General features: G+C 39.0%; 1 protein-coding gene and 1 non-coding gene across 8 annotated transcripts in view; one reads left to right on the top strand and one right to left on the bottom strand.

Moving 5' to 3' along the window:
- CCDC85A (coiled-coil domain containing 85A) overlaps positions 1–18,483 on the top strand; it is a 175,776-nt gene that overhangs the window by 86,875 nt on the left and 70,418 nt on the right. The window lies entirely within an intron of this gene.
- Positions 1,875–1,976, bottom strand: LOC141571942 (U6 spliceosomal RNA). The gene has a single exon (XR_012496984.2). It is a non-coding gene; the product is annotated as a U6 spliceosomal RNA (small nuclear RNA).

Here is an 18,483-nt window from a genome sequence, read left to right as displayed (position 1 = left end):
TCTTCTTGATTCAGTCTTGAAGATTGTATATTTCTAAAAAATTTATCTATTTCTTCCAGATTGTCCAAATTGTTGGCATATTATTGCTCATAGTATTTTCTTATAATCTTTTGTATTTCTGTGGTGCCCATTGTCACTTCTCTTGTTTCATATTTTATTAATTTGGATCCTTTTTTTTTTTTTTTCCCCTCAATGAGTCTGGTTAAAGGTTTATCAGTTTTATCTGTTCAAAGAACCAGGTCTGGTTTTACTGATTTTTTGGTATTTATTTTAAGACTCTATTTTGTTTCTTTCTGCTCTGATTTTTATTATTTCCTTCTTTTTACTCACTTGGGGCTTTGTTTGCTGTTATTTTTCTAGTTCCTTTTAGTGTAAGTTTAGATTGTTTTTTGGATATTTTTCTTGTTTCTTTAGATAGGCCTGCATTGCTATGAATTTCCCTCTTAGGATTTCTTTTGCTGTGTTCCATAGATTTTTGGGTCATTGTGTTTTCATTTTCATTTGTCTCAAGGTATCTTTTGATTTCTTCCTTGATCTCATTGTTAACCCATTCATTATTTAGTAGCATGTTAGCCTTTATGTGTTGCATTGTTTAGTAGCATTGTTTAGTTGCATGTTAACCTCTATGTGTCTTTGTGTTTTTTAGTTTTTTTCTTGTAATTGATTTCTAGCTTCATAACACTGTGGTCAGAGAAGTTGCTTGGTATGATTTCAGTCTTGTTAAATTCATTGAGATTTGTTTTGTGGCCTAAAATGTAGTCTGTCTTGGAAAATGTTCCATGTGCACTTGAATACAATGTATATTCTGCTACTTTGGGGTGAAATGCTCTAAAAATATTGATTAGATCCATCTACTCTAGTGTGTCATTTAAGGTCACTGTTTCCTTGTTGATTTTTCTGTCTGTAAGATCTGTCCATTGGTGTCAGTCAAGTGTTAATGTCCCCTACTATGACTGTATTACATCGATCTCTCCCTTTATGTCAGTCAATATTTGCTTTATATATTCAGTTGCTCCTGTGTTGGGTGCATTGATGTTTACTAGAGTTATGTTCTCTTGTTGGATTGATTCCTTTGTCATTATGTAATGTCCTTCTTTGTCTCTTATTGTAGTCTTTGATTTAGAGTCTATTTTGTGTGATATAAGTATTGCTACTCCAACTTTTTTTTGTTGTTGTTTCTATTTGCATGAAATATCTCTTTCCATCCTTTTCTTTCAGTCTACATGTCTTTCAATCTGAAGTGGGTCTCTTGGAGACAACATATGTATAGGTTGTTTTTTCTTATCCATTCAGCTACCCCATCTCTTTTGATTAGAGCATTTAACCCATTTACATTTAAAGTGATTATTGATAGGTACATAGTTACTCCATTTTGTTATTCATATTTATGTTATTTCCCCTACCCCTTCTCCTTAAAGAAGTTCCTTTAATGTTTCTTATAATACTGGCTTGGTGGTGATGAATTCCTTTAGCTTTTTCTTGTCTGGGAAGTTCTTTATCTCTCCTTCAATTTTAAATGGTAGTCTTGCTGGTATTCATCACCTTGAATATTTCATGCTAATCCTTTCTGGCCTACAAAGTTTCTGTTGAGAAATCAACTGACAGTCTTATGGGAGCTCCCTTGTAAGTAACTAGTTGCCTTTCTTTTACTACTTTTAGGATTCTCTCTTTGTCTTTAACCTTTGAAATTTTATTATGTGTCTTGGTGCTGGCCTCTTTAGGTTCATCTTGTTTGGGACTCTGCACTTCCTGGACCTGTATATCTATTTCCTTCACCATGTTAGGGAAGTTTTCTGTCATTATTTCTTCAAATATATTCTTGATCTCTTTCTTTCTCCTTCTGGTAATCCTATGATGCAAATGTTTTTATGCTTAAAAATGTGAAACACCTCATGAATTTGCATGTCATTGTTGCACAGGGGCCATGCTAATCTTTATTATTCCAATTTTAGTATATGTGCTGCTGAAGCGAGTACTAGAGGCTGATTTTTAAAAGGCCTGGACAATTGGGTAGACTGTTGTTACTATTCAGATTTCCAAAGAAAATGTGATTATAAAATACCAAAGAGCAAGAAAAGCTTTGAATGAAATACATTTCTACCATTTCCATTTAAATGCCTGGAGTTAAAAGTAGTAGACATTTTGTAAGTATCTTCAGTATATGCCAATCATTGTGTACCCCCAGACAGTTCATTCTCCATTTAAATCAAGAACTGTTAAAACTAGAAGAGTTACTTTATAGTTAATTTACATGTTGAAATTAACAACACATAGATGAAAAGATTACCACATCCTTACATTTGAGAGTCTCCAAGGCAACATGCCTAGCCCATACATTCCAGCCTTTCATAGAGCCTCAACTTTTAAATGCAGATATGCAGACATAGATCATAAGGCATTAGAGAAAAGCTTTCAACATGGAAGACACACTGACATGAATAAATTGAAAAAAAAAGGAAGTAAGGGAATGGAGACAAGAAAATTTCAAAAATAACCGTGTTTAATCTTAAAGAGATTTGGGATGGTATTGCATTCATGCATTAAGAAGAGGATGTTATAATAAAAGAGCAATTAAGAATAGACAAGAGGTCTTGCAGATAAAAACATACTTAGCTAAAATTAAGAAAAAACAAACAAAAGACGATTTGGAAGATAACTCTCCTAAAAAGTAAATAAAAAGAAAATGTGGAAAACAGAAGATGTTCTTCTTAATTCTGCAATAATACAGACTAACAACACCAGAGAACTTTAGATCTGAAAACATTTCTTTAGAGATAATTTTACCAGTCGCTCCATTTGACGCAGGAGACAAAGAAGCATAAAAACATTCACATGACTTGTTTAAAGTCATAGGGCAGTACTCAAAGTTTGACTTGCTATATGATGATTGCTTCATATATTATATTTTAGAATTTTCTGGAAGAAATCCACGACAGAATTCATATCATCATTGATTCACTCATTTATTCTTTCAGCTAACATTTTTTAAAAACACCTTCTATGTACAAGGCACTCTGCTCAGCATTGGAAATGCTAACCTGAATAAGATGAGGCTCTAGATTGTTGGATCAGAGTCTACTAAAGATCTGCCCCTAAATATTTTATTTTTAGGAATCACCATAATGACAGTAGCACTTACCTTTCTTAGGTTTCTAAGAGGTGGTGACTCCTGCTCTGAGTTTAGGAAGATGAGTTGGAGTAATTCAGACAAAGATATTAGGAAAGGACATATTGGACAGACAGAGTAGCATGTAGGGAAAGTAACTCAGGACAGGTCATGGTGTTCCGAGCAGCTTGGCATGGCTGGAATTAGGAAAGCCTGTGAGGACATGTGGGAGATAAGCAGAACCCGTGTCTTCACGGCACCAGGGAACTTTTGAAGGATGGAGAATAATACATAATTATATTTGCTTTTTAGAAGGATCAGTGTGACAGTAACATGGAGAATGACTCTCAGAGCAGAAACTAGGGGGCAAGGGATGTAGGGAAAGCAGTGGTCCAGGCATGAGCTGATGAAGGTTAAGGGCACTAGAGCTGCATGGTTGGATCAGCTGAGGTTATAGGAGGAGACAGTGAGGTGTGGGTAGGTGCTTATGATTTCAATCTTGAACTTGCTGATTGTGGGGAGCTTGAGACGTCCAATAGGCACTTGGATATGCTGGTCAGGAGCTCAGGGCATGAGTCCTGGCTAGAGGCACAGGTAGGTTATTATCAATGATCCAGCTGAATAATTCAAACTGATAATCTGGCCAGGGGCTCACCTCTTTCTCCTTTCCTTCTAAGTGTTGCCCAGTGTTCAATCTGAGGGGTGTGGCATGTTAGCAACATGATCTAGTTAGTCTCACTTCTTCCTCCTTTTTATGACTTACAATTTTTTGTGTGTGCGTTGGACATCTAGGGTAATCCTCATAGGGAATCTAGCTTATGTTGTCTTCCTTGAAGGAGATTGGATTTTCTTCTGGCCAGTAGTAAAATTGCTGGTGAATCCTTTGGACCCTGTCAGACTTGGTTTCATTCTACGTTAGGACAACCCTGTTTTAGGTTTTGTTCTTAGTCTGTGGGCATAACCCTTACTTAGGGAGTGGTGTTTTTGCGAAAGGTGTGGCCTCTCTGTGATCTTAGCTGAATGCTAAGGTGTTTAGTGAGGTGTCTTCACTCTGGATGCTGCAGAGCCCCAGTGTTTTTTAGCATAGTGTAACATCTGGTGTCTTTGCTCATCTGTCAGCCTTGCAACAGCTTCTCTCTGCTAGGCCTGACAGAGTCTCATTCCATACTTGTACAGCTCAGCCCTTAGTCAAGGACTTGTGGGAGACTGCCAAACTTCTGGGTTAACCCCCGGGGAGCTCCCTCCTGCCCAGTTCCCAACCCCCCAAAATGCAGTTGCTTCAGTGGCTGCAAGCTCCAAAGTCTATCTCCTCTGTTCAGGGACACAGTGCTATGCTTGGGTTCCACCTCTCAGTACCAGTTCTGGGAAGTGCTCCTGGCAGAAGACCAGGGCAAACATGGGCTTACCTTGTGTGCTTCTCTTTCAAAGATTACTGTTTTCTATTGCCTGTTGTCTAATGTCTGAGGACAGTTGTCAGTATCCCATTCAACTTTTTCGTTGTTTATGTCAGGAGAGCAAGTCCAGTTCCAATTATTTGTCATGACTAGAAGGAGAAGTAATAGCCTCTGTTGAATGCATGTTAGAGTTACATAACTGAAACTCTGTTAGCCTGTATTCTTTTTCTACCAGATCTCTGACAGGCTCAGCCTTTCAGACCCAGTGTTTATGTGGCTCTTCATTCTTGGTTCCAAGACTATTTTCCTTTATTTTCTCACTTTTACCCTTATTGAATTATTTCCCATTTCACCATTTGCCTGAATTTAAGAAATGGGACATTGTAGCACTTAACACCCAAAGTTCTGTGCATATAAATGTGAACTACTTTTGGGAGTGTGCAATTTCCTTCCCAATTTGGAGAGAAATTCAGGCTTCTTCAGTTTCTTCCCTGTTACCTTCAGATTTCCCCTCTTCCCTAGAGAGCTCCCCGTGAATCATGAAAGAGGCCCTCTGGGAAATCTTTGGGGTCTATCTCCTTCCTTTACAGAACCTGGTCAGTCTCACTTCTGAACACAATGCTTTTGGGGATGATTGAGAGTTTTACTCCCTATTGCTGAGAGGGAGCGGTAATATACCAGGGTGTTCATATTCATTGCAGAGGGATGGAGTGGACAGAGGGAGACAGAGGTCTTTACATTAGTGTGATGAATAGTTTTATATCTGGTCATAATCCCAGCATTTTTATTTAAAGCAAGCTCATCATGACTCACCAGGTTTTATCTTCACTTTCCCCCTCTCCACACTTAAACTTTCCTTTTGTTTTTTCTTCTCCTTTTAGCATCGAAACAATCAGATGTTTATATATTACCCAAAGCAGAAAACAGGAATAAATTAGAATGAAAATTACTGCCAGTTTTTAAGCTCTTGTAAAAACAAACTAGTTTAATGTTTTTGACTGACACTTTTCAATAAATAAATAATGAAATTATTAAGAAATAAGTTAGAATTAGTTATGTCTGTCTGCATATGTTAGCCTCAAAGAGTGCTTTACTGAAGTACTTTTAATGTGTTACACATAATTATGTTTACCTTTAATTTGGCATGAAAATGACATCTCCAGTACCAAGTTCAGTGGTGTATTTTAGAACATATCAGTAGAGGAATGTGTTTCATGTCTTGAGGATCTGTTTCTTTTTTCCCCATACCATTATTAAAGTCTCAAATCATATATATATATATATCTGACAAATCTGGTTGTGCCTAAATTTTAGACCCTAAAACCAGAGTACCACAATTAACACCATTTTCCTAGTCAATGAACCTTGCAGATTTGTAGTTTCGTGTCTGTACTAATAGTTCAAATGACATCTGATCTTTGAAGTGGAAAAGTGATAATTATTTCTAAAAGTCTGTGTGCAGAGAGCCTTGTGCCCATATATAGCGACCCTTTAGTTGCTGAGGGTTTTCCTAACATGGCGGTAAGTGTCTGAACAGTGTAAGCAGAGGTGGCATAAGAGTAGTGTTGGGAGAGAAGATTGTGGCCTGGGATACAGACAGGGGTTCCCGGGTATAGGCAGAGCTGCCTAAGCTGTGATTAGCATGTCAAATGCATATATATTCATAAGTCAGTAGGCATCAGGGCTATGATTTCTCATTACTGGCTGAACTCGGTTTCAGATTATCACTCTTTTGTCTCTCTTTTTGCATATGCGTTTTTTCATGTATTTAGTCACTCTTCCTATATTTATCAATCACTGTTTACTATTCACTGGGGCAGACATTGGGGATATAGGCCTGACAAATAAATTGTCAAGTAAATGGACCATACAACATAGTATAAATATTCTGATACAGTTACGTGAGCACGGGAAATGCAGTTAGACTGAGATGGAGGGGATCTTATGGAAGGCATCTGAGGCAAGTCTTGAAAGGTAAATAGGAGTTAGGTGAGCAATGAGGAGATGATGTGTATGGGAGAAAGGCATTCTAAACAGGGAACCTGAGAGAACAAGGCATGTTCGGGAAGCTATATAGTTTCATATGCTTGGACTGTAGAGTCCAAAACAGGGTAGAGGTAGAGGTGAGGTGGGGGACAGTGAGACATGGAGCTGGAGAGATGGACACACACCAGATTCTTGAACAGCCTTCACAGTTGTCACCTCTACCACCTTCTTCCCACCATTCACATACTCTCTGCAGAGTATGTAAACTTCAGCTCTGTTGACTGAATTGTCAAGAATTCTCATTTAGTGAAGCTTAATTTAATGTTTTTATTATTTTTGAGGGATACTGCTAAAGCCCACCAGGGCTTTCTGGTCATGTAAGACCATGTTGGTAATAAAATATAATCTTTGTCAGGTACTTTCTATTTGAATGTTTTGTAATTCAACTATAGATCTAAGTTGAAGAGATTATTCTGATACTAGGCTTGCAGACCATATTCCGGAAGACTAGGGGAAGTGATTGTCCTGGTTGTGACCCAGGTCCTTTTTGTTTTTGCTATTATCTGGTTCTCAGTCACTCTCCCACCTGCTTCTCTGCTCTGCACTGCTGTGGGCCACAACCTTGTACAGTTCCTTTGTCTTACCCTTGCATCAGTGCTGACATTTCAGTTGTAGTGAGTTCCCAGTCTCTCTGTCTATAATCACTCAAAGATCAGTCTTAGAATTAATCCATTATCTGTCTTGTCATTCTAGTTATTTTGGGTCTTAATTATTACCTATGTAATCCATTTAAATGCCAGGGGTGTAACTTTTGCCAATACTAACATGACATCTCTATTTTTTTCAGTGCTCCTTTTTTCTTGTTTTTGGTGGGAGGGTTCCTATGAAGATCCATCATTTGTGGGGGGAGGGGAGAAAGAAGAGCTTTTGCCATTTTTTTGTGTTATGATTAAATGTGCCTTACTCTTTGCCCTCTAACAATAGCAGATGAGGTCAAATGAATTCGGTTTGCACCCATGGTGAAATTTTGCTCTGTATCTCTCCCAGACTTACTCAGCTTTGGGTTGAACTCACAGTAACATCAATAATAAATGATGGTGATCATTTAATTATCCTGAATATAAACAGAAGAAGGAAATAGTGTCAATAATTTTGAAATTATATGTTAACCTCTGGTCTATAGATCATTGACTTTTAACTATCATTGTTAGTGTTTCAAATTATGTCACTAGCATATTTACTTTGAACCCAGCAAATGTCTGTTAAGAAAACTATATTTGACATTTTCTTACATATTTATCTGGAAAATTGTTTCCAAAATGTATCCTGTGAAAAACTAGTTCTTAGGAATGTTAATTGGTATTAGTATAAAAATTGGTTCTGTTGTCAAATTAAAATGGAAAATCTTGGGTTAAACAAAGTTAATCAGGCTTCTTTACTATAATTCTTTTGGCGTCTTTAATATGCTAATGTGCATTGTGAATCCCAGGAAAAAAAAAAAAATAATAATTGCAGTGTTTGACCGTGTAACTGTTTTGGCGGTATAATTTTCAGAACTAATATCGTGGGTTTTATGATAGTCACTATTAGCACCATTGATAGTAAATTGGGAAACTCTGATCTTGGAAAATTTAAATATACGGGTATAGCCCCCATTTTTGGAAAGTTCTCTTTACACCACTTCACTTTTACAGAAGATCTACATTAGTACCTCTGTTCACTAACTGCAATAATTCCAAAGTAGATTTTTTGCTTTTATGAAAAGGCAGAAAGCAAAAATAGCATGGTGTATCCTAAGGTAATCCCTTCTTCACTGTGCACCATTTCGGCTTACAAAAGGTTGCAATGGAACGTTCTACTTTCAGGTAGCAGAGAATAACTGTATTGCTTTCTCATTTAGAGACCAATATTAAAGAGTACAAATAGAATAGTAAGAGAATTAAGAAAATCTTGATGTCTTAATCTTTGAGTAGAGACTCAATAACAAAATATGCATAGATGGATCCAGCTATATTGTGGGTTCTCAATTCATTTATTAGTCATTCAGCAAGTATGGATGGAGTCCTCCACTATGAGACAGGCTATGCTGGGTTCTAGGGACACAACAGTGACCAAGATACCATTAATCAGTGCGATAAAGGTATAAAGGAATGGACACATCAATAGATAGTGGTGGTAAGTGCTATGAAGTAAATGAGAATGGCTGTGAGAGAGAATAACAGGGTGGGATCTACTCTGGCTAGAGTGGTCAGAGAAGGCCTCTCCCAGTAGGTGATGTTTAAGCTGAGACTTAAAGGATGAAAAGATGCTATCCCCTTGAAAATGGGGGAGAAGATTGGAAGAGTAGTGAGTACAAATACCCCGAAGAGGGAAAGAATGTTTAAGGGGCCATCAGAGCCTAGTGTGGTTGGAGCATTGCAGACTAATGGGTGCAGAGCATGAAATGAGGTCAGAAATGTAGATAGAATATGTAAGGCCACGTAGACTGAGTTATATGTCTAACTTTTATTCAAAGAAACATAGGAAGCCTTTTTAGAGTTTGAAGGAGGGAGATGTCATAACCTGATTTACATGTTGGGAAGGTCATTGACTCCTGAATAGAGGGAATTGTAGGGGAAGGAAGAGAAGTATGGAGGCCGGTTAGAGGCTGGTGCAGGCCCAGGTGAGAGATGGCAAAGGTTATTGTGAACTAGGGTGAATGTATGGAAATAGAGAGAATTAGGCAGATTTGAGACATACACGTCAGTAAAATCCATACCTCGATATAAACATTTATTGTAGCAAAGGCATATATTGAGTTGCCATATGATTCTAAACTTGAGAGAGGATACACCTTTTCTTTCATTTCCTTTTGGTCCAAACCTTTCCATTATGGCCTTCAGAGGGAGCTACAGACCCATCTACCTTCCATAATCCTCCCTTAGACCCCAGGGAAGGGGAGGGTTATATGAACAATCAATTGGATTTAAGGTAGGATGAGGGACAAAATGTTAGTCTGGCCTATTTTTAGGGTTGGAGGCCACTTGTACCTGCCTCAGATTTAATTAAAAATCAATCAATCAATCAATCAATAAATACTAAATAACAAATACTCCATGTGATCTGTTTTGGGTTACCAGGAGTCTGCACTGGTGTACAAGTGCCTTGGAGATACCCATTCTTACATGTATCTTCCAAAGGGGCCATGAAGGCATTGTAAGTATCATAGGGCAGGATTTCAGTGTTGTGGATTTTGGTTCCTGGCTAAGTATCATCCCATCCCATTATGGCTAACATTAATGAGGTCATCTATAAAAAGAAGTTGAAAATGAGGTAGTATGCAGACATATGGAGGTGCAACTTCCTCCAGATATTTAAAATAGAGGGGATAATCCTATGGAGTCAATTGGTTGCTCATTTGGAAGAGAGGAGGGCAGAATAGCACAGCATCCCAGCCTTCTCATGTCATGGCACACATAGAATATGATAGCATTTGTACAGCATGGTGGAGTGAGTGGGCCAGACCACTCACAGCTGGAGAAGACCAGAGTCAGGGTTTGGCCACCTTGGGCACTGCATGGCTGCTCCGATGGGACTAGCATATTAGTGACCCATTTCATTTGCTGCCCACCAGATGTACCAGTTGGAATGTTGTAGGCTGGAGGGTTTCATGAAGAGAAAAACTGAAGGTATATCAGAAATGGGACTTAAAAGTCAGTTTTCCAGGTGTTTGTTTTTAATTCTGTAGGAATGGTTACAGCCAGTGCTATCCAGTCACTGACATTCTTAGTTTGGGAGTGGCCTCTTGGAATTAGTTTATTTTCTTGCTCACCCCAACTAGATAACTCTGATGGGAATTAAGGATTCCAATCTGTGTTTTTTCTTCTTCTTTTTTTTTTTTTTTTTTTAGTCACTTACTCTATGATCATGTAGGGACTGCCTGACGATGACAGATAAAACACTTAAGCCCCATCAGAACCTGGTGCTGGGGATAAGAGTGTGAAAAGAGGGTAATGTTTCCAGGTTGCTGAGTTCGAGGAGAGACTTTCTGGAAAATCTCACATTTCAAACTCTAAGTCCACTATAAGACCCGCTGCTTTTTTAAAGAAGAGCTTTAGCTGTGAGGAAGTACATGGTGGTTCCTAAGGCCAATATCCCCAATTGCTAGGTACCTGAAATCCCCAGCTCGGGTTGGTGTTGTTAATAGTAATAATTACAGCACAGATTTCGGCAGTCCTAAGGACTAAGCACATGATAGCAGAAACTCGAGTCATTGAATTGTATGTATTCCCTGATGTGAATGTAGGTTTCAGGACATTGTATTTACAACCTCCTGATTGCTGAAGAAGTTGCTATGGTTTTTCTGCGCCAATTTTTTGAATTGACCAGTTGCTTTTTTTGAATAAATGAATGAATCAGACACCTTCCTAATTCCCCCCCCTCAAAAAAGAACATTTGCTTACAGCTTCAAAGAAAGAGTAGCATACTTATTTTGATTAGCGTACTTATTGAGTTATTATTTATTTTTTTCTCATACTTTTTTAAAGGTCATTAGATCATTGTTTCTGAACTTTATCCTAATTTTTTTTCTTTTGTGTAGTGAGACCTAAATCAAGGTTTCCTTTGTGTTTCTTAAACAGATCTTCCAGTTAGGTTGGTTTCTTTACAAAGGGCCAAATTTTGCATATGGGACATGGCATAAGTATAACTGATTAATAGAATGCTGATAGCTTTCACTCTTTGTGATGCAGAAACTCAGCCTACACATGGTTAATGGATAGGAGGTTGGCCTCAGAGGGCTGGCAATAGCTGTGGGTGGCAGGTGCGTGGCTGCAATAACGAGAACTGACCCTTCTCTCTTGGAGTGTGGGATTCTGCTGCCACTCACTCTGGTTCCAGATCATTTTTGTCTACATTAAGAAGGTGATGTCTGTGTAAGGTTTTCTTCCCATGAGCTTTAGCATCATTATCTACTGTGAGGAAAGTCTTTGGCGACAGAATAAGAGGAATCCCTCTCCCTCCCCACACCATACCAGCATTTCGCTTTGGGCAACAGTCCTGGTGAGAGGGTGAACAAAGGAAACCCGCCAGTGTCACCAGTGTCACCACCCAGGTGCCATGTGCCTGAGGATTTCTGTGTTGTTGATAGCAGATCAGAGTGTCTCCAACTCTGTTGTTCCAAATCTAGTTGACAGGGTTTTCTACTGCTTTCCAAGTAAGTCTGTAAAATGTTGACATCCTTTTTGCATATACAATAAGGAGAGGGGAGGCAGGCAGCCCTGAACATGGAAAAAAAAAAGTCAGTTTTTAAAATGTGAAATCTACAGTCAGTGATTTTCCTTTCCTCTATGTGAAAATATCAGGAACTTCAGCACAGGAACTTCAGCACACCCGCGGGCTCTCATGGGAGAGCTTTCATTGCCTCTCTTTATTCCCTCCTCAATATTTCCCACTAACTGGAAGCTTGCAAATGTATCTAATGGCCGTGTGTGCCTCTTTGGCTATCATCACAGCACCTTCGTAAAAGGTTTATCTCAAAGTGTCATTAATAGTTCAGAAAAGGATTTCTTTTTGCTGAACTGTGTCAGGATGTTATGAAATAACTTAAAAACTGTTTATAACGTATCTACTGAGCAGTCCCTGGAATACGATAGTTTTCCTCTTTCTCTTTTGCCTGAACAGCAAATGAAAATGAGAGAAGTCGAGACTGTTGAAGCTCCCCTGTCACCAGACACCCTGTCATTAGTCTATGGAGGTGTTTAGGTGATCCCCAACTAGTGTTTTTTCTTAAAGTAGGGTATTAGCTTGTAGAGGAGGGAAGGGGTTTGAGTGGATTTTGACATTGAATGAGCATTAAGCAGGCATTATACTGAATGCTTTTCATTGAGGTTGTTGCTTATTCTGTAAGAGTCATAGGACAGAGCACCTGAATTTTATACCTTAGACATGAGGGAGGAAACGGTTTATTTTGGAAGGGAATTTTCCATTTTCTTTGGGGAGGAATGAACCATTTCTAATTATGGAAAGGGGAAAGAGTTAGCAATTTAAACAATTTACACGGCAAATTAATAGCATAATAATGATCCATTTGCTTATTTAAAATGGGCCAGAAATGCGTACTTTTTTCATGCAGGACTATTTCACTGCACATACTAAAATTGAATAATACCATACAGAAAAGCAGTAAAAATGAAATAAGGCTTTTGAAAACCTATTAATATATAAAATATTGATTACAGAGGCTCGGAAGTGTTTGCATTGAATCATTTTTATTGTGTATCAGGGATTAGTCACTTCATTCTGAATTCTGAAAAATGAACATGAGATATTTTGCAAGCACAGCTTTTTCTGGAGTGCACTCGCAGTGAGATTTACTGAGTAAATACTTATTTGTTGAGAGGTGGGGCATGTAAGCACATTATAAATGCTTCCCACAGTGGCACTAAAATCTTCAGGGGAAATAAGAAGCAAACCAGGTGAGGTTGCTTCATTGAAATGGAAGTTTATCATCTGATTGGTATATTAAACGGAGTGTGGATGAGTCGGGGAAACTTACTCAGGACAGCAGAGGGGCGGTGCCTCTCTTCTAGCTCTGTAAGTAGAAAACCACATGCTTCTCTCAGATGTTTTTGGACATCAGTCTTTATACTAACCTGTGTTTCCCATTTTGTGGCCTTTATGTGGCATACATATATTTTTCTGGTTCCCAAACATGCATATATGATTGTTTGAGTTTCAAAGCCAAGAATTGGAGCATTTGTGACATAGCTACTTAATAAGCATCTCCAAGGACAAGGGTATGTTCTATTCTCTGTCAATTCCAAAAGAATGGGGTAGTGGGAAAAATACTTGCACGCTAAATTCAGATGACTGTCAGAGCTTTCTGTTTGAGATGATTTGGGGGTCTTGGATGCTAGTGCTTGGAACTGGGTCCAGAGTTTCTTTCTCCTTCAGCCATTTGGCCAAACTGGGTGACACTTGGCAGATGGTTATCTGGAGCTTGGCACCAACCACTGGCAGTGTTTAGGGTTGTTAAAAAAAACAAAAACTGAAATAGTAATACCTTCTAACCTGTTCCATGTTTGAGACACTCTGACCTGCTATCAACAACATATCCATCTCTGGGAAAGGTTTTAGCTGTGATTCTGAGACTGTGCCATCCCACACAGACTGCAGATTTACAGCGTCATGTCCCGGGTACCAAAGCCATCTTTCATAGCCATGGATAATTCCTGGGGTTTGTAGTATGTCCAGAAATGAGGCCTTGCTTGTGGATGCACTAGCTAAATGGCAACTTGTGCCAAGAAGGTATTTTCATGTCATTTGACGTTGAATAAGTAGTAGTGGTTGTGGAATGGCAGCAGGAGAAATGGCAGCAGGAAAGAGAATAGGCAAGACTGAAATGATACCCAGTGCTCTGAGTTTGCTACAGAGTTAATTGCAGAAGTGAGGGTTCTGGTGTATGAATAAGTCCCAGACAGACACCTGCATTGCCTAGGAGCATCATGGAGTTTTAGATCTGAAAGGGACCTAAATCCAGGAGAGTCCTCCTTTTAACCACATGATGGTCTGCATTATGGAGAAAAGATATCTCTTCCACATTTGATGAAAGGAACATATTACAATTATCATAAGTATTTACATCCTGAATTCTGTTTCAGGGCTCAGCTGAATTTTTCTTAATTCAGAAATTCTTAAGGAAAATCTTTCTAATATGTATAGTATCATTAATTCCTTGAGGATATGATGAAGTGACAGAATCTTTTAAGCCTACTATCCCTTTCCTAGTTTCAAACTCTTTCCAGGACAACTGGAGTCGAGGAGGTCTCTTGAATGGTTTGTGGTAACATCACTTATCTAAAAAGTAGAGAACAGTTGGAAATTAGAAGAGGCATCTAATTTAATTGCAAATAAGCTTTGCAAGGTTGGACATTTGGTGGTCTTACTAATAGAGCAAGTATTTAACCACACGCATCAGTTCTCTTGGTCTTTTGTGGCCTTGGGAATGCTGTGATTTTATTAGCTAGCCAAATTTCAAAGGTCTGGAAGGGAGAGACCTGGGACAGGATTGCAATGCAGAGTGGACAGAACAGCTGGAGAGAGGCGAAGGCCAGGATCAAAGGTACAGATCCTTCCTCAAGTCTGCTATTCTCATTACCATTTCGGACACACAGAGTAGCAAATCCAGTCACACTGTGGCAAATGCCAGGCTCAGGCATGCATTAGTGTGACAGGTCTGAATTAAGCTTTCCACACCTGTAGTTCCCATGCATTATTTATCGCTTGTACCCCCTCTCTTACTCCTCTTATAACTGCACTCAGTCTGAAAGAGTAAAGCGTACACAGGAAATCTTCAGCCCTTGGCCTGGTGCTCAGAGGATATTGCCTGCCAATTTTCTAACTGTGATAACTGCAGCAGTATTCTTGGGTAGCTTGTTTCCAGGGCATCTTTAATGGGAGGAGAGGCTATAAGGAGGCTATTAGCCTTGGCTGTGCTAAGTTCAGAGTGCTGTCACTGATCCACTGTACCGATGCCCCCTGCTGATTTCTTCCTTGATTAGGCTTTTCTAATATTCTTGCCTGGGTGCATCTGTGCTGCGATTGAGAATTAAAATTCATAATCTCTGTTTGGGATCCCGAGGCTGTTCTTGGTTCTGGAGCCCAGACATCCTTTGTTTCCTAGCTTTGCCACTGGAAACAAAAATTTCCTGACAAGTTGGCTGATTGTTGGATGAGTAGCATGAACCTGAGAAAGAAAATGCTGGGCATGGAGGATGGTCAGTTACAGTCTGTCTAACTCAGAAGAGGAGATTCCAGCTGCTGTGTAGATTAGAAAGGTCCATAGCCAGTGAATAATTGTGAGGAATCAAGAAACTGGGTCGGGTGAGGGATAGATCATGGTAAGCAAGAAGACTACATGAGATCCCTGAAGTAGGATTAGCTGTGATTCCCTGCCATTGTCCTCATGAAATCAGTTGATGCTTCCCTCCCCTCCCCCCATTGCTTTTTACAGCTGTGTTAGTCCGTTTGAGTTTGACATGGGACTGGGGAGTGAGTTTTTACTAACTAGGTCTTGAAGTGATTCGTTTGAAATATGCATACAAAGAGAACACATTTCTTCAAAGTCCCAGGTGCAGTAACTCAAAGGGCATAATGGAAACTAGAAGAGTTAACTCAACCAGGTTGGGAAAAACTAGAAGAGGTGAGCAGCTGGACAAGAGACGACTTTTGGCATGTTCAGTAGGCAAGGAAAGAAAGGAGTATAGTGTCTGGAGAGAATGGTGGCAGGTAAGAGGCACTGGGTTAGATAAAGGTATCGTGGTGGTGGTCTAAGGAGGGACCAGCATTGAGAAGCAGAGAGTCCACAAATATCCAGGCAGACCAGGCCCTGGTGACTGTGATTCAGAGAAAGGACCCATAGGTCCCAGCCTAGAGGAACTGGCTTGTTGGACAAGTTATCACGACATAGCATCAAATATTAGGGGAATAAGATAGGACATATCTCCTATGGGGAAGGGATGGGTGGAGTTTAACCATATATATATATATATATATATATATATATATATATATATATATATATAGAGAGAGAGAGAGAGAGAGAGAGAGAGAGAGAGAGAGAGAGTATTACTAAACACTAAATACTAAAAAGTCAATATTGAGTATTGACTTTTTATATATATTGAGTATTACAATTTTAATACATATTTTTTCTTAAAATGTGTATGCTTTTTTTTGGCACCCTTTGTAGATCATGAGACCCTTGAGGGGTATACAAAATAGGTTCTAAATAAATATTTGGTGAATAGATAAATTAATATGGAAAAAAAAACCACTATTTCTCAATGCTGAAAACAGATTCAGATGTAATCTATCAGCAAGTATAAGTTAATGATAATTTGTTAGTTAGTTGACTTAGATATTCCCAGTAATCCCCTTTACCCTTTTCCCCTACCATGAGACAGCTTTAGTTACCTGGGGGCAGGGCTGAGCTTAGTCGGGGAGAAGGGGGTTTATTAGAGGCTGACCAAGTGTTCTGAGGTGGGTGGAAGGGAAATACAGGGGCAGATAATGCAAATTACTCTAGCAGACCACTGCCTGATTTTTCAAGAATGGACTACCTTTAAGTTTGTAAACTCAATAAATTTATAATTTTTTGTTCCCCCAAAGGATTTAACGAAGCTATCCAAATAAGCTATCCAGTTATTTATAACCTGTTGTAATAAAAAACAGTTACAGTGTGGATGGGGGGCCCACTCTTGTCATCTCCCATTTGTGGGGTGTTCTTTTGTTTGTTTGTTTGTTTTTTAGTATGATTGTGTTTGTGATGTTTACCCTGGAAGGTTAGTGAATTAATCTTCTTTACAAATTTAAGTTTTGAGTCACATTAATCACATTAATTTTTTCTACAAACACAACCTTCAATCTACAGTACCATCTAAGTAATCTGGATTTTGAAACCCTGGTTTTATTTTATAAGCAGCACTAAATGAAAAGAGTAATATTTGACTCTCTCTAGTTTTTGTTTTTTAAATCTGTCGAAGCTGCAAATAAGTTAATTTTTTTGCACCAGAAATTTTGTAAAAGAAAATCCCTAGACTTTGGATGCTTTACTGAAATAATGAAAAGCTCTACCCTAAAATCTTTTCCCACTGAACATAGTATTTGTTTGTGTCGTACTAAGTATTTATGAGGCAAATCAAATTACTTGGTGGTCACTAAGTGTGTCCTGGGTTTGTGTGGGTGAATGTGAGTATTGTGTAGAGTGTGGTGTGTTGTGTGTGTGTGGTTGTGAATGTACACATATGAGTGTGCAGAGTTCTGTCAAGGATGAATTTACAACAGGACACTTTTCTCTGAGTATGACCTTCCTACCACCTGAGAGAGAATCACCTAGAGTACTAGTTAAAGTATAATTTATTTGGCCATACCTCCCCAGTCAGAATTCCTTGAGGTTAGAGTCTGGGAATCTCTATTTAAAAAAAGTACACCCCTGCCACCTGTGATTTTGTTACACGGGACATCAGGCAATATAATTTTGTGGGGCAATATGTGATTAACACCAAAAGCATAGGAAGTAAGAAAGAGAAAGGACACTGGAGATGGTGTTTGGAGGGTTGAGAAAAATCTTTATAGGTAATGTGGAATCTGAATTTTTGTAAGTGCTGAGGCAGGAGATAGACATTTTATACATAAAGAGTTCCTTAAAAGAAAAGGTGACATTGAAAAGAAAGTAAACAGATCTCCATCAGCTCGAAGGCTTTGTTTCGCTTAGGGCAGTAGAAAAAGATATTTGGATAGGTAAGAGGAGGCAAAATGAAGGGCTTCGGAGAGAAACTGACTGGTGTTGAGCTCAGAGGGTAGGAATGAGACTGAGTTGTAAGACCACTGAGAATAACATGCAATACTTTGGCCCACATAGGTTTCCTTCCTGTATCCTACCTGTCAGAAAATGAAATAGGCATGGCCTCCAGAATTTTGGACCGGAAAAACGAATCACATGATTACAGGACGAAAACTCCTTGGGAGAAATATATTTGGTTTTGTACTATTCGCTTAGTACAAAGAGATCTGGACAGAGATTAGTGTGTCCAGATACCATCTTTCCAGAACAATGACGTCTTTGTTTCTCATGTTTTCTGGTGTGAACCTAATCTTAGACTAATCTGGTAATTTCAACATAAAGCTCCTTTTGTAGCCATCTAAGTCACATTCACTGTGCTGCATGTGCATTGTGCTTATTTGTGAGTGTTAGGCTGGCTCTTCTAAGCCTTCCTTTTATCTACTTCTCTAGCGCCAGCCTAGTGTAAGAACTGAGAACAAGGTCTTAGGAGATTGCATTTCTTTTTCCTCTCATCTGATGATCATATGAACCCTTTGAGACAGATGAAACTGGCAGGCTTTGTTAGAGCATTTAAGCTGATAACCTGAATGGGGGAGAAGTTAGGCCATGGGCTCAGTGTCACGGGGTGTCATGCTGTCACACAGAGCTAAGTGAGGGAGGAGTCAGGCCAGGCT

This window comes from Rhinolophus sinicus, chromosome 2 (genome assembly GCF_057876585.1).
Source record: "Rhinolophus sinicus isolate RSI-liver-muscle chromosome 2, RSI-T2T, whole genome shotgun sequence".
In the NCBI taxonomy this organism is placed as follows: domain Eukaryota; kingdom Metazoa; phylum Chordata; class Mammalia; order Chiroptera; family Rhinolophidae; genus Rhinolophus; species Rhinolophus sinicus.
Note: the sequence above shows the minus strand (reverse complement) of the source record. Positions and strands in the feature narration are given on the sequence as shown.